Source organism: Portunus trituberculatus, chromosome 35 (assembly GCF_017591435.1).
Source record: "Portunus trituberculatus isolate SZX2019 chromosome 35, ASM1759143v1, whole genome shotgun sequence".
In the NCBI taxonomy this organism is placed as follows: domain Eukaryota; kingdom Metazoa; phylum Arthropoda; class Malacostraca; order Decapoda; family Portunidae; genus Portunus; species Portunus trituberculatus.
Window position 1 is genome coordinate 11913320 of NC_059289.1, and position 10106 is coordinate 11923425.

The 10106-nt window shown below is 41.9% G+C and overlaps 1 protein-coding gene across 5 annotated transcripts in view; it reads right to left on the reverse strand.

The window, feature by feature from the left end:
* LOC123513014 overlaps positions 1-10106 on the reverse strand; it is a 363536-nt gene that overhangs the window by 195133 nt on the left and 158297 nt on the right. For 4 of the 5 annotated variants that reach the window (XM_045269820.1, XM_045269819.1, XM_045269822.1 and 1 more), the window contains one exon: positions 6880-6931. The gene's annotated coding sequence lies outside the window, so the exon portion shown is untranslated. Of the gene's footprint in view, positions 1-5642; positions 5773-6879; positions 6932-10106 lie in introns of those variants that run through there. The other variant, XM_045269821.1, reaches the window with a different exon arrangement.

Here is a 10106-nt window from a genome sequence, read left to right on the forward strand (position 1 = left end):
GATACAGTTGTCATTGGTTTCATTGTAATGTCAGGTGTATTACCACTAACACTGCCATTGTTGTCTTTATCATTACAGTATTATCACTGTCTTCATTACAACTATTATCATTATTACTGCTATTCTTGTTATCACTATTATTATCACTATTATCATTATTGCTACTACTATTATTATTATTGTTATAGTTATTGTTATAATTGCAATGACATCACCATCATTGTTACTATATAATAATTAGTATCACACACACACACACACACACACACACACACACACACACACACACACACACACACACACACACACTATCATCGCTATCATATAATTGCTAGTATCACACACACACACACACACACACACACACACACACACACACACACACACACACACACACACACACACACACACACACACACACACACACACACACACACACACACACACACACTTACGACGTGGAGAAAGCTAGCGGAATCGTGTTATATATTTGAAGATTACAGACAAGTAGAAGTAACGTCCTTAAAAGATTAAAATAGAAAAACTTGATAATTAACCAGTCAGTCAAATATTTCAAGTTTCATTGCGCACTGTATGACTTCCTCGGTTCGCCATTTTATTTATTTATCTACTTGTTCATTTTTTACCATTGCTTCTCGTCCCTGCCGTGTAATATTTTCAGATAGCTCGCCGTTCTGTTATTCACATGTCAATTGGTGGTGTTTAGCTGTTTGCCCTCCTCTGTTTCCATACATACAGTAGCATATGTGTATTTGAAATATCAGATTAATAAACCCAACCCATATAAAAATAAACAAATATACAAGGGAAAAGGGGACTCTCTCTCTCTCTCTCTCTCTCTCTCTCTCTCTCTCTCTCTCTCTCTCTCTCTCTCTCTGTAACCCAAATCTCCCACAATACACACACTCATGCAGGTAAAAGAAATATTGAGCTAGTGAGAGAGAGAGAGAGAGAGAGAGAGAGAGAGAGAGAGAGAGAGAGAGAGAGAGAGAGAGAGAGAGAGAGAGAGAGAGAGAGAGAGAGAGAGAGAGAGAGAGAGAGAGAGAGATCTGAAAAAACATATTAATAAAACACTCATTAATGCAATAACAATGACGACAGGCAAAATACATCTACAAAAAAAAAAAAGAAGAGGAAAGAAACTACGCAAAAAAATACGCAAGGAAAAAAAAAAAAAAAACGTGGGAGAGAAATCAATACAACTGGTCCCGGCAACGCACTTTATGGGAGACTCGGGGTCGGCACTGACTCGCTGGGTTATGACTGATTGGATTACCAGCATTTTCAAGGCTAAATGAGCGTCAAAGGTCCATGCACGGTTAGTAGGGTCGTATGGAACAATCGAATAGCGCTAACACTGCCGCCCGACTTTATCTTTTTTTCTTTTTGTAAGGGTGTTAAACTTCTATTCTGTCTTCTTTTTTGTGTCTGACTGGTTCAAGGTCTTATTATCTTCAAACGAATGTACTTTCTTTTTCCTCTTTCTATTCTCTCTTCCAAGTGCATTTTTTTTGTAAGGGTATTATTTGTAAGGGTATTAAAATCTCTTGCTTCTATTCTGTCTTATTGTGTCTGAGTGGTTCAAGGTCTTATTTTCTTCACACAAATCTACCTTGTTTTCCTCTTTCTACTGTCTCTTCAAAGTAAATGTTTTTCTTTCTTTTTTTTTTTTTTTGTAAGCGTGTTAAATTCTCCTTCTCTTCCTCTTGCTTCTATTCTGTCTTATTCATTGTGTCTGTCTGGTTCAAAGTCTTATTATCTTCAAACGAATCTACCTTCTCGTCCTCCTTCTACTGTCTCTTCCAAGTATATTTTTTTTGTAAGGGTCTTGAAATCTCCTTCTCTTCCTCTTGGTGCTATCCTGTCTTATTCTTTGTGTCTGTAACTAGTTCAAGGTCTTATTTTCCTCAGACAAATCTAACTTCTCTTCCTTATACTGTCTCTTCCTAGTAAATTTCCTACGCCTCGTCCTCCTCCACTTCCTACATTTTATGCTTTTCTCCAGTTTCTCCAAAAATACTTCCTCGCCTCCTCCTTTTCCTCCCTTTCCTTATTGTCTTTCAAATGCACCTCCTTCACTTTCTCCTTCTTTGTCTATGTTTCCTTTTATTCTACATCCAACTCCTCCTTTTCCTCTTTCTTTTCTAGCTAAGCTTCTTTCATTCACCATCGCATTCTACTATTCTAACTCCATCTTTTCAACCATCTCGTCTTCCTCTTTCTACATTACATCTCTAAGTAATCGTTTTCTACCCCTTACGCTTCAAATTATGTATCTTCCTCCTCCTTTACCTTCTCCTCCTACCTTTTCTTATGCTTCCATTTTTTTTTTACCTCTCCATCATCTCCTCCTCTTGCTCTTCAACTCCACATCCTTTCCCTTGATAAAATTTCTCGCTTTTCAACGTTCCTATTTAGCGGTTCACTTCTCATTTCCCCATCCTTTTCTCACTCAACTCTTCTCTCTCCATTATTCTTACTTCTTTTCTCGTTTATTTTTTTCAGGCCCATTTCTCTTCCCTGTACTTCGTCATCTCTCATCCTGTATCTCAGTGCATAAATATATTCTGTGCCTCAATGGGCAAGAAACGTTCCCTCGCATATGATGCCGATACTTTATAGGCAAAAAATATATGTGAAAGAAAATGGGTGGAGAATAAAGTGTGGCATTGGGAACTTTAGCGAATTTCTCGGTAAGAGGCAAACTAAGGAGTGGAGGGAGGTGAGAACGACATTGACTCAGCTGCAGGTTCGTGAAAACTGCGCTGATTTGAGAGGAAAATTAATTAAAAACTCTTCATTCATTTTTTTTTAACTCCTCACCGTATATTAGCGAATGTCTGTAAAATATTGGCCTGTGTATCATGCATCGAAAAAGTTACTTAACGTGGAGAGATCTTGGGTTAATAAATCAGACGACTGCCGTGGTTTAAGAGTGCAACTTGGCATTATTCACTGAGCTATACATAGACGGGTAGGCAGACTAAAATTGCATGTCATGCGTGAAGTGCAATCGACAGGTGTGTACGTGTGTTAGATGCAACCAACTGTTTATATTTATATGTGCAAGAGTGAGTCAAATGATAGTAACTATGAGACAGAAACTGAGTTAGAATAGACGCTAATGCTGATAAAGGCATTACGTGGCAGAAATGTCATGTAAATTGGCTTTCGTTTCGTTACTCTTGATAAATTCGTTAGTTTAATTCCATAAAAAAACACGACCCACTTTCACTTTCGTGTTATTTTGGTGTGTGTGTGTGTGTGTGTGTGTGTGTGTGTGTGTGTGTGTGTGTGTGTGTTTGGGGGCGTTGGAGAATACAGCTTTCGGCACCAAATATTTAGAACATAAGAGTAACAGCTAATAAAAATGGATTGGTGGTGAGGCAGGTGGACTGGTGGGCCATTTCTTCCTGTGGAGGGGTGTGCCGTGGCATGCAGTGGAGGGCGTGGCGTGCCGTGGCGTGGCATGGCGTGGCGCGGATCGTCAAGGGCGTGGAGGGGGAGGGCACGGCACGGCGTGGCGAGGTCGTTATTAGAGATCGTGCAGTGATTTCGGGTGTGTGGTGGCGCGTGGGGGTGTGGCCGCGATGCGTGTGGTGAGAGGCCAGACCCACGTGCTTCTCACACCTCACCACGACCTTGAAGCTCTCCCTCCCTCCCTCCCATCCCTTCCAGTTCACCAGCATTAACCCTTCCCTCCTTTCCTTCCGCACGTCCTCGTTTTTTTCACGTTAATCTCCAGTGATTTTCGTAAAATCTTCATTATTTCCTTAGGTCTGGCGTAATTCCCTCCCATTATCTTGCAAAAAAAAAATAACTTGTTTGTGCTGCTTTATGTGTAAGAATAAGTTCACAACACTTATGTATGTGTGTATGCACGTCTTGTATCGCTTCGCCGCGTCCCGCATGACTCATGTACACACTTCCCTGGGGATTTAAACTTCACAGGGGTCACAATCGCGTGTTTAATTCGCACACATGACCCTTAAGCCAAGCAGCAAGTGTCACGCGGGTCATCCAAGGCTTTACGAAGCGGGAAGATGACCCCGTTCCTGGTACTCGCACGCAAACCTGTGAAAAGACTTAATTTTTTCACCGTCTTATTATGCCAATATCTCATTACATAAAGTCATGCAGCGTTCTTCCATGCATTTTTTTATACTCTTATCATATATTTTTCCCTCATACCATTTCACGCCACATGTCTTAGAGCAGTATATATATATTCTTTACCGTGCACTGCTTATTACCATCTCCCAGACAGAGCGGCCCCGCTCCGACCATCCATCGGAGCTTAAGACTCATATTGCCATTCACATCCATCACCCGAACTGCCTCCAACGTGGCTGAAAATTTGAGGCTGAAGGGCACAAAGTGTGATCGATTCGAAGCAACCTTTTTGTTATGTCTTTATTTCTCAAAAGCGCGGCCACACACTCTCCTATTTTGACACATTTCCAACCCATGCGATGCGTCCTCTGCAATTGGTAAAATTTCATTGGATGTACTGCCGCTGAATAAACATGGCTGGCAGGATGAAGCCTGGGGCGGTACGGACTGGTGGCACAGGGAAACGAAAATGTGCCGGGGGAGGTGTCCGCGGCACTGACTAAAGTGTCGATCTCGCAGAAATGTGGCGGGGAGATGCAGCAGCGTTTTTACGACGGTTAATGAGGGGAGGGAGATTTAGGCGCGTTCTTTAAACAATGTGTCCCTCGTCTAGTTTATGGCCCGATGAGCCCATTATCACACACGTCTGGCCTGAAGTAGTGTAAGGGGGAAAAGTTGGATACTCCTCGCCGTTGATGTTTTGGGAAAGGCTCACAACGCTGACCTGAGAGCCAGGGACACGCGCTGGAAACTTTTGGAACACTCACAAAACGAGGGAATTGTTAAGAAAAATATGCAAACAAATCAGAAGTTGGCGCGAAGAAGAGGAGCAAACTTTCTGGTGTTTGGAATCAGCCAATCAGTCTGTCAGTCACTCAGTCCGCCTGTCTGTCTGTGCGTAGGTCAGTGAGAGACAGGCAGGCAGTTACGTTCTTCCGTCGCCTCGCACTACATTACTAAGACAGGGCAATTTCCTTTTACCACACACCATCACAGTCCAAGGAAATGAAATGTTAAATATACTATTCATAACAGACAAACTCAACACACGCCACTCTCACCGATGCAATATTCAAAAACGATTTAATCAAGGGCGCGGCAATCATTGAACATTGGCAGTTGATGTCATTCTCGTCCAACTTTTTTTGTCACACAGTTTGTTCAACAAATAATCATCACCACGAACACCATCAAATGCCAATGGAATCCAGCACTTTGGAGATCAGGGGACATTTCCGTGTTGAATCTGCATTCCTTCTCAGCACAACGAAAAAAAAAAAAAAAACGTAGAGCGAACAAAAACTGAAGATGTAACTTTTCCATCCATGTGGTAGATTTCCTTTCATTCGCAACAAACACTTGTACGTATCCAGTTCCCTTCAGCGTGGTAGGCAGCAGAACCCCACGCGACAGGTGCACCGCGCGGGGCTTCTTACCACCTGAAGGGTAGGTGGTGTCAGAGGGAGCCACTTCTCCATCAGGGCAGGTGAGAAGGCGTGAGTTCCTACCTGCGATACGCGGAAGGCGGAGGAGCGGGAAGAGTAGGAAGAGGGCCGTGTCTGCACCCGACTACTGCTGAGCGATGAGTGTGGCCTGAAACCGCCCTCCACCACCACCACCGGCACCACCACATGCCGCCGCCACTACCACTACCACGCTGCCGCCGCCGCGGCCGTCAGTGCCGCTCGTGTCAACCGTTCCTTATATAGTTTATAAAGCGGTATTTCTCACGTCTTAATATTCACACTTTTCCTTCCCGTCACCCCATACCTCTCATGCTTTCCTTCTGTCCTTGTTCCATTTCTTTTTCATTTACTCGCCCCTCCATCCCTTTGTCCAGTGACGTCTTTTCCTCGTGTCTATGCAGCCTCCCCTCTTCCCTCTTCCCACCGGTTGCTCTTTTCACCGTTCAGTGTTTTCCTTCTATTCTCTTTCTCTTTATATTTCCTCCTTGCCTCCCTCCAGCATCCTAACCTTCATCCACTCCAGTGCGTGTCCACCGCCTACCGCGACCCACAGCTCACAAACGCTTCTCAATGCATCAAGGGAATTTGTATGAGCACGTGTACATTATTCAACGCTGCTACTTTAAATGGCCACCTCATTATGTAAGCAGCTCCCCCACCTTCCTCTCTTCTGGCTCTCTCCTGCGCTTATTATCACCACAATGACCACCGCTGGATACCCAACATGTATATGCTCCCTGACCTCGACCGCTCCTCACACACACGTGTCTCTTTGAGGGTTCTGCGTGTAATGTTCTTGATGTAGTGTTTTGGGAACCTCCACCCAGTTACAAACACAGGCAAGAACACATAACACACACACACACACACAAAAAAAAAAAAAAAAAAAGGAGGATCGCCAAAACCTGTAATTATTCTTATTGGTTCGTGATTTAAGAAGCACAAAACGCCTAGTTACGAAGTGTGATGTGCGTGAGATTATGAAGTGTTACGGTGGGACCTCCAGCCTGCCTGTCTGCCCCTCATTCACCCTCGGCGGTGCGGTTGTGAGGAAATCATCGGCCCCTCCTCCACCAACATCAATCAGTTTACAGTTCCAAGAAACTTTTCGGACAGACGTCATGATTTTAGCCCCACACACACACACACACACACACACACACACACACACACACACACACACACACACACACAGAGCAACACGCAGATGCAGTCCAGTACCAAACAAGCGGTTGTCAAAGGTTAATGATAGCAGTGTTGCCAACTCGTGAACACTTACATGATCTTTGTCATCTCCCCAGGGCCCCGACTCACGCTCCGACGGCCGCCACCTGACAGGAGGGCAATGAAGAGTAATATTAAAACAGAGACAACGTAACACATTAATTTATATCTGCATATGATTACGTTGAACAACATTAGTATTCATGTTATTTTTTTATTTACTTATTTCTTTTCTTTCTTTTTGGAAGGATTTTCATTTTACTATTTTTTCTTCGAATGAGGTAAAAGCATTACATTTCTGAGTTGTGATGATTAAGAATACGCCTCTGTATTTTCTGTGTGGCGTAAAAAGCGAGTTAAAGGGATACTGTTGAAAGAGTAAGACTCATCCTCGCCATAAGTATAAAAACAAAAAGGGAAAGAGTTCCAGTATCGTAAAAGGAGATGGAATGACTTACCTAACAAAAGCAAAAACTAATACGCCAACGCAAAAGAAAGTAAAAAGAAACAAAGAAAAAAACACGGGGGAAGTGAAGACTTTTTTCTTTAAAGCTATGTGTGGATGAGAGGGAGTGGGATTGTTTGCATGCTGGTGGCGTGGTCAAAGTGAGGCGTGTGAAACAGAGAATATTATGTATGAGAGAGGCCTGAATATTACGGTCCTCAGCGACACAAATCTGGAAGGCTAGGGGATGAGAAGCTTCGCAGAATCATAACACGAAATCAGAGGTAAAAGCATCAAGACTTTCAGTAAGGGGAAGGAAGCAGCGATAAAGTGTGTAGCTATTACGAAGAAAAAGGAGTTGGCAGCGCTGAAAGAGGTAAGAGAGATAAAGGGCAAACTCGACATTGATGTAGATGTAGAAATAGAGAGGAAGAGATTGATAAATAGAACATAACTGAGCTATGAGAGAGGGAAAGTCCGTAAGAGAGGAAATTTTCTGGTATTTGCAGAGAGAATGTGAAAGGAAGTTAAAGAGACGAGTGGCAGAAACCTGATATTAAAGTGATTGTTGGTGTAAGTATAGGAAGATATAGATTATAGTTCATAATAGTTCTGGGAAAAAATAAAGGAGAGATATATGATTTATTTACTAATTGACGCGAAGGGAGAATTTCCTGTGTTACCTATAAAAAGACAACACGAAAGTAATAAGTCAATTGATAGTCAGAGATATAAATGTGCAGTGAGTAAGAAAGAATGAAACCGTACAAGAGTAAATCACTGAAATTCCTGAGTAAGAGAATATGAAATAACGCAAAACACTGATGAAGTAACTTGTGGATGTGAAGTGATTAAAGAAAAACTAAAGTGTGCAAGGGAAGTAAATGACAGACGATAAATCTAAACAACAGAATATGATGGAATGGAGTAACTGATGAATATGAAATGACTGATATGAAATGAAACGGATTAACTTGATTACTTGTAAGGAAAGAAGACTGTTAATAAAGAATAACAGACTCAGGTTCAATAAGAGAGTCACGTATAAGTACTACAAATGGGCAAGGTTGAGTGGAGATACCAAAGAAACACCGCTAATGGACGACATGCCTATCAGTGCAAAAGAAACTATAGTAGAAGTGAATGTATTAAGAGGGCAGGAGACCAGTGCAAGGAATCTCCAAGAAAAAGACATAAAAGTGCAAAGTGTTTCATGAAAGATTAAATAGAAAAAATAAAATGGAGGTGATGAAAGATTTGCGGAATTAGATGAAGAGGAATACAGAAGGAAAATTCACACTTGGATGAGAGGTAAATAGACCCAGGTAGAAAAAGGTAAAGAGTAAGAAGGGTAAGACTGATGACAGCTACTTAAGTGTACATAAACATGGTGCCAGGAAGGTGTGAGTGTTTGGCATGGAAGGAAAAATTAAAGATGATTAACGAAGGAAAAAGTCAAGACATTAATCAAACAAAAAATGAATCAATAGCAATATCGGATGATGAAAATAATTCATTCAACATTTCTTGAGAAACAAGTGTAACATTAATGCAAAGTAAGGTTTCTGTAAAGACTATTACTTTCTAATTTAGTTTTTACACATACTTCATCTTTCTCCTTCATTGTTCCTTTCATTAGCCTATTTTGTGAAGATCTCACCTTGCATATGTAGAAAATGTAAGTAACGAACGCTAACACACCAGATGAGAGAAATCAGAATATTAGTGAAGAAAAATGACAAACCCTTAGATGAGACAAAGGTTTGTTATCTGAATCGCTTTGCTCTCTCACCACGACTACTTTCCGAGGGAACAAAAATCAGCTGGGTTCTCGAGGATATTCATTCTGTTAATAATGTAGACATTTTGCTTATCTGTAACTAGAACCGAAAGAAAAGAAATCCTTAAAAACTCGAGTAACTTCAACTGGGGTCTCTAGAATATAGAGGCAGTGCAGCGCAGGGCAAGTGTGTCAAAATAAGAAGCATTCCAGTGGCAGGAGCAATGAAGATTGAAGGGAACTGTTTGTTGGCATCTTAGACTGAAAAGAGCTCATGATGATAAGTTTTTTTTTTCCAATATAAGATTGGATGTGACCTACGGCAAAAAAAGTTATTCAAAGACCCACTGGAGCTGCCAAATCTAATAGGGTATTTTCAACAAACGATAAACCAAACTTAGATAAGTGTGATGATGAATATGTAAGCAATTAATAAAGACTTCCCCAAGAGATCTAGACAGACACTTTCCTCCCTTCCATGTAAAATGTTTGGCCCCACACTAACGACCTTCTATTGCATACGCACCCCTTGCTTTCTCTTGCACACAGGAAGTTCCAAAGATTGCACTGCCTTCACTCTCCAGACACTCAGCCCAGGATTCCAACAGCCAGTGAATGAGTGAAAGAAAACGTCAGGAAATTAAAGAGTGAGTGAATGAATGAGTGAATGATTAGAGGAGCGTCGGAATGAGTCAGTGTGGGTGAGCGAGAGACCACGTCACTCATCAGGGTCCACTCTCATTTTTTTTTCTATACCACCATCCACTTGTCATCAATTCATCCACTTCAGAGAAAATAATGAGGAAAATATATGCATGATTAACACGCAACTAACTTTTGCTCCGACAACAACTGCCTGAAGCCCAGAGAGAGAGAGAGAGAGAGAGAGAGAGAGAGAGAGAGAGAGAGAGAGAGAGAGAGAGAGAGAGAGAGAGAGAGAGACGGGGGGAGGGGTAGGAGCTGGCGGTAACTCTTGGGTGCGGTGAGGAGGCTAACACATGTGAGGGGAGAAAATTATACCTCTATCGGGAAAAAAAAAAAAAAAAACGAAACGAGT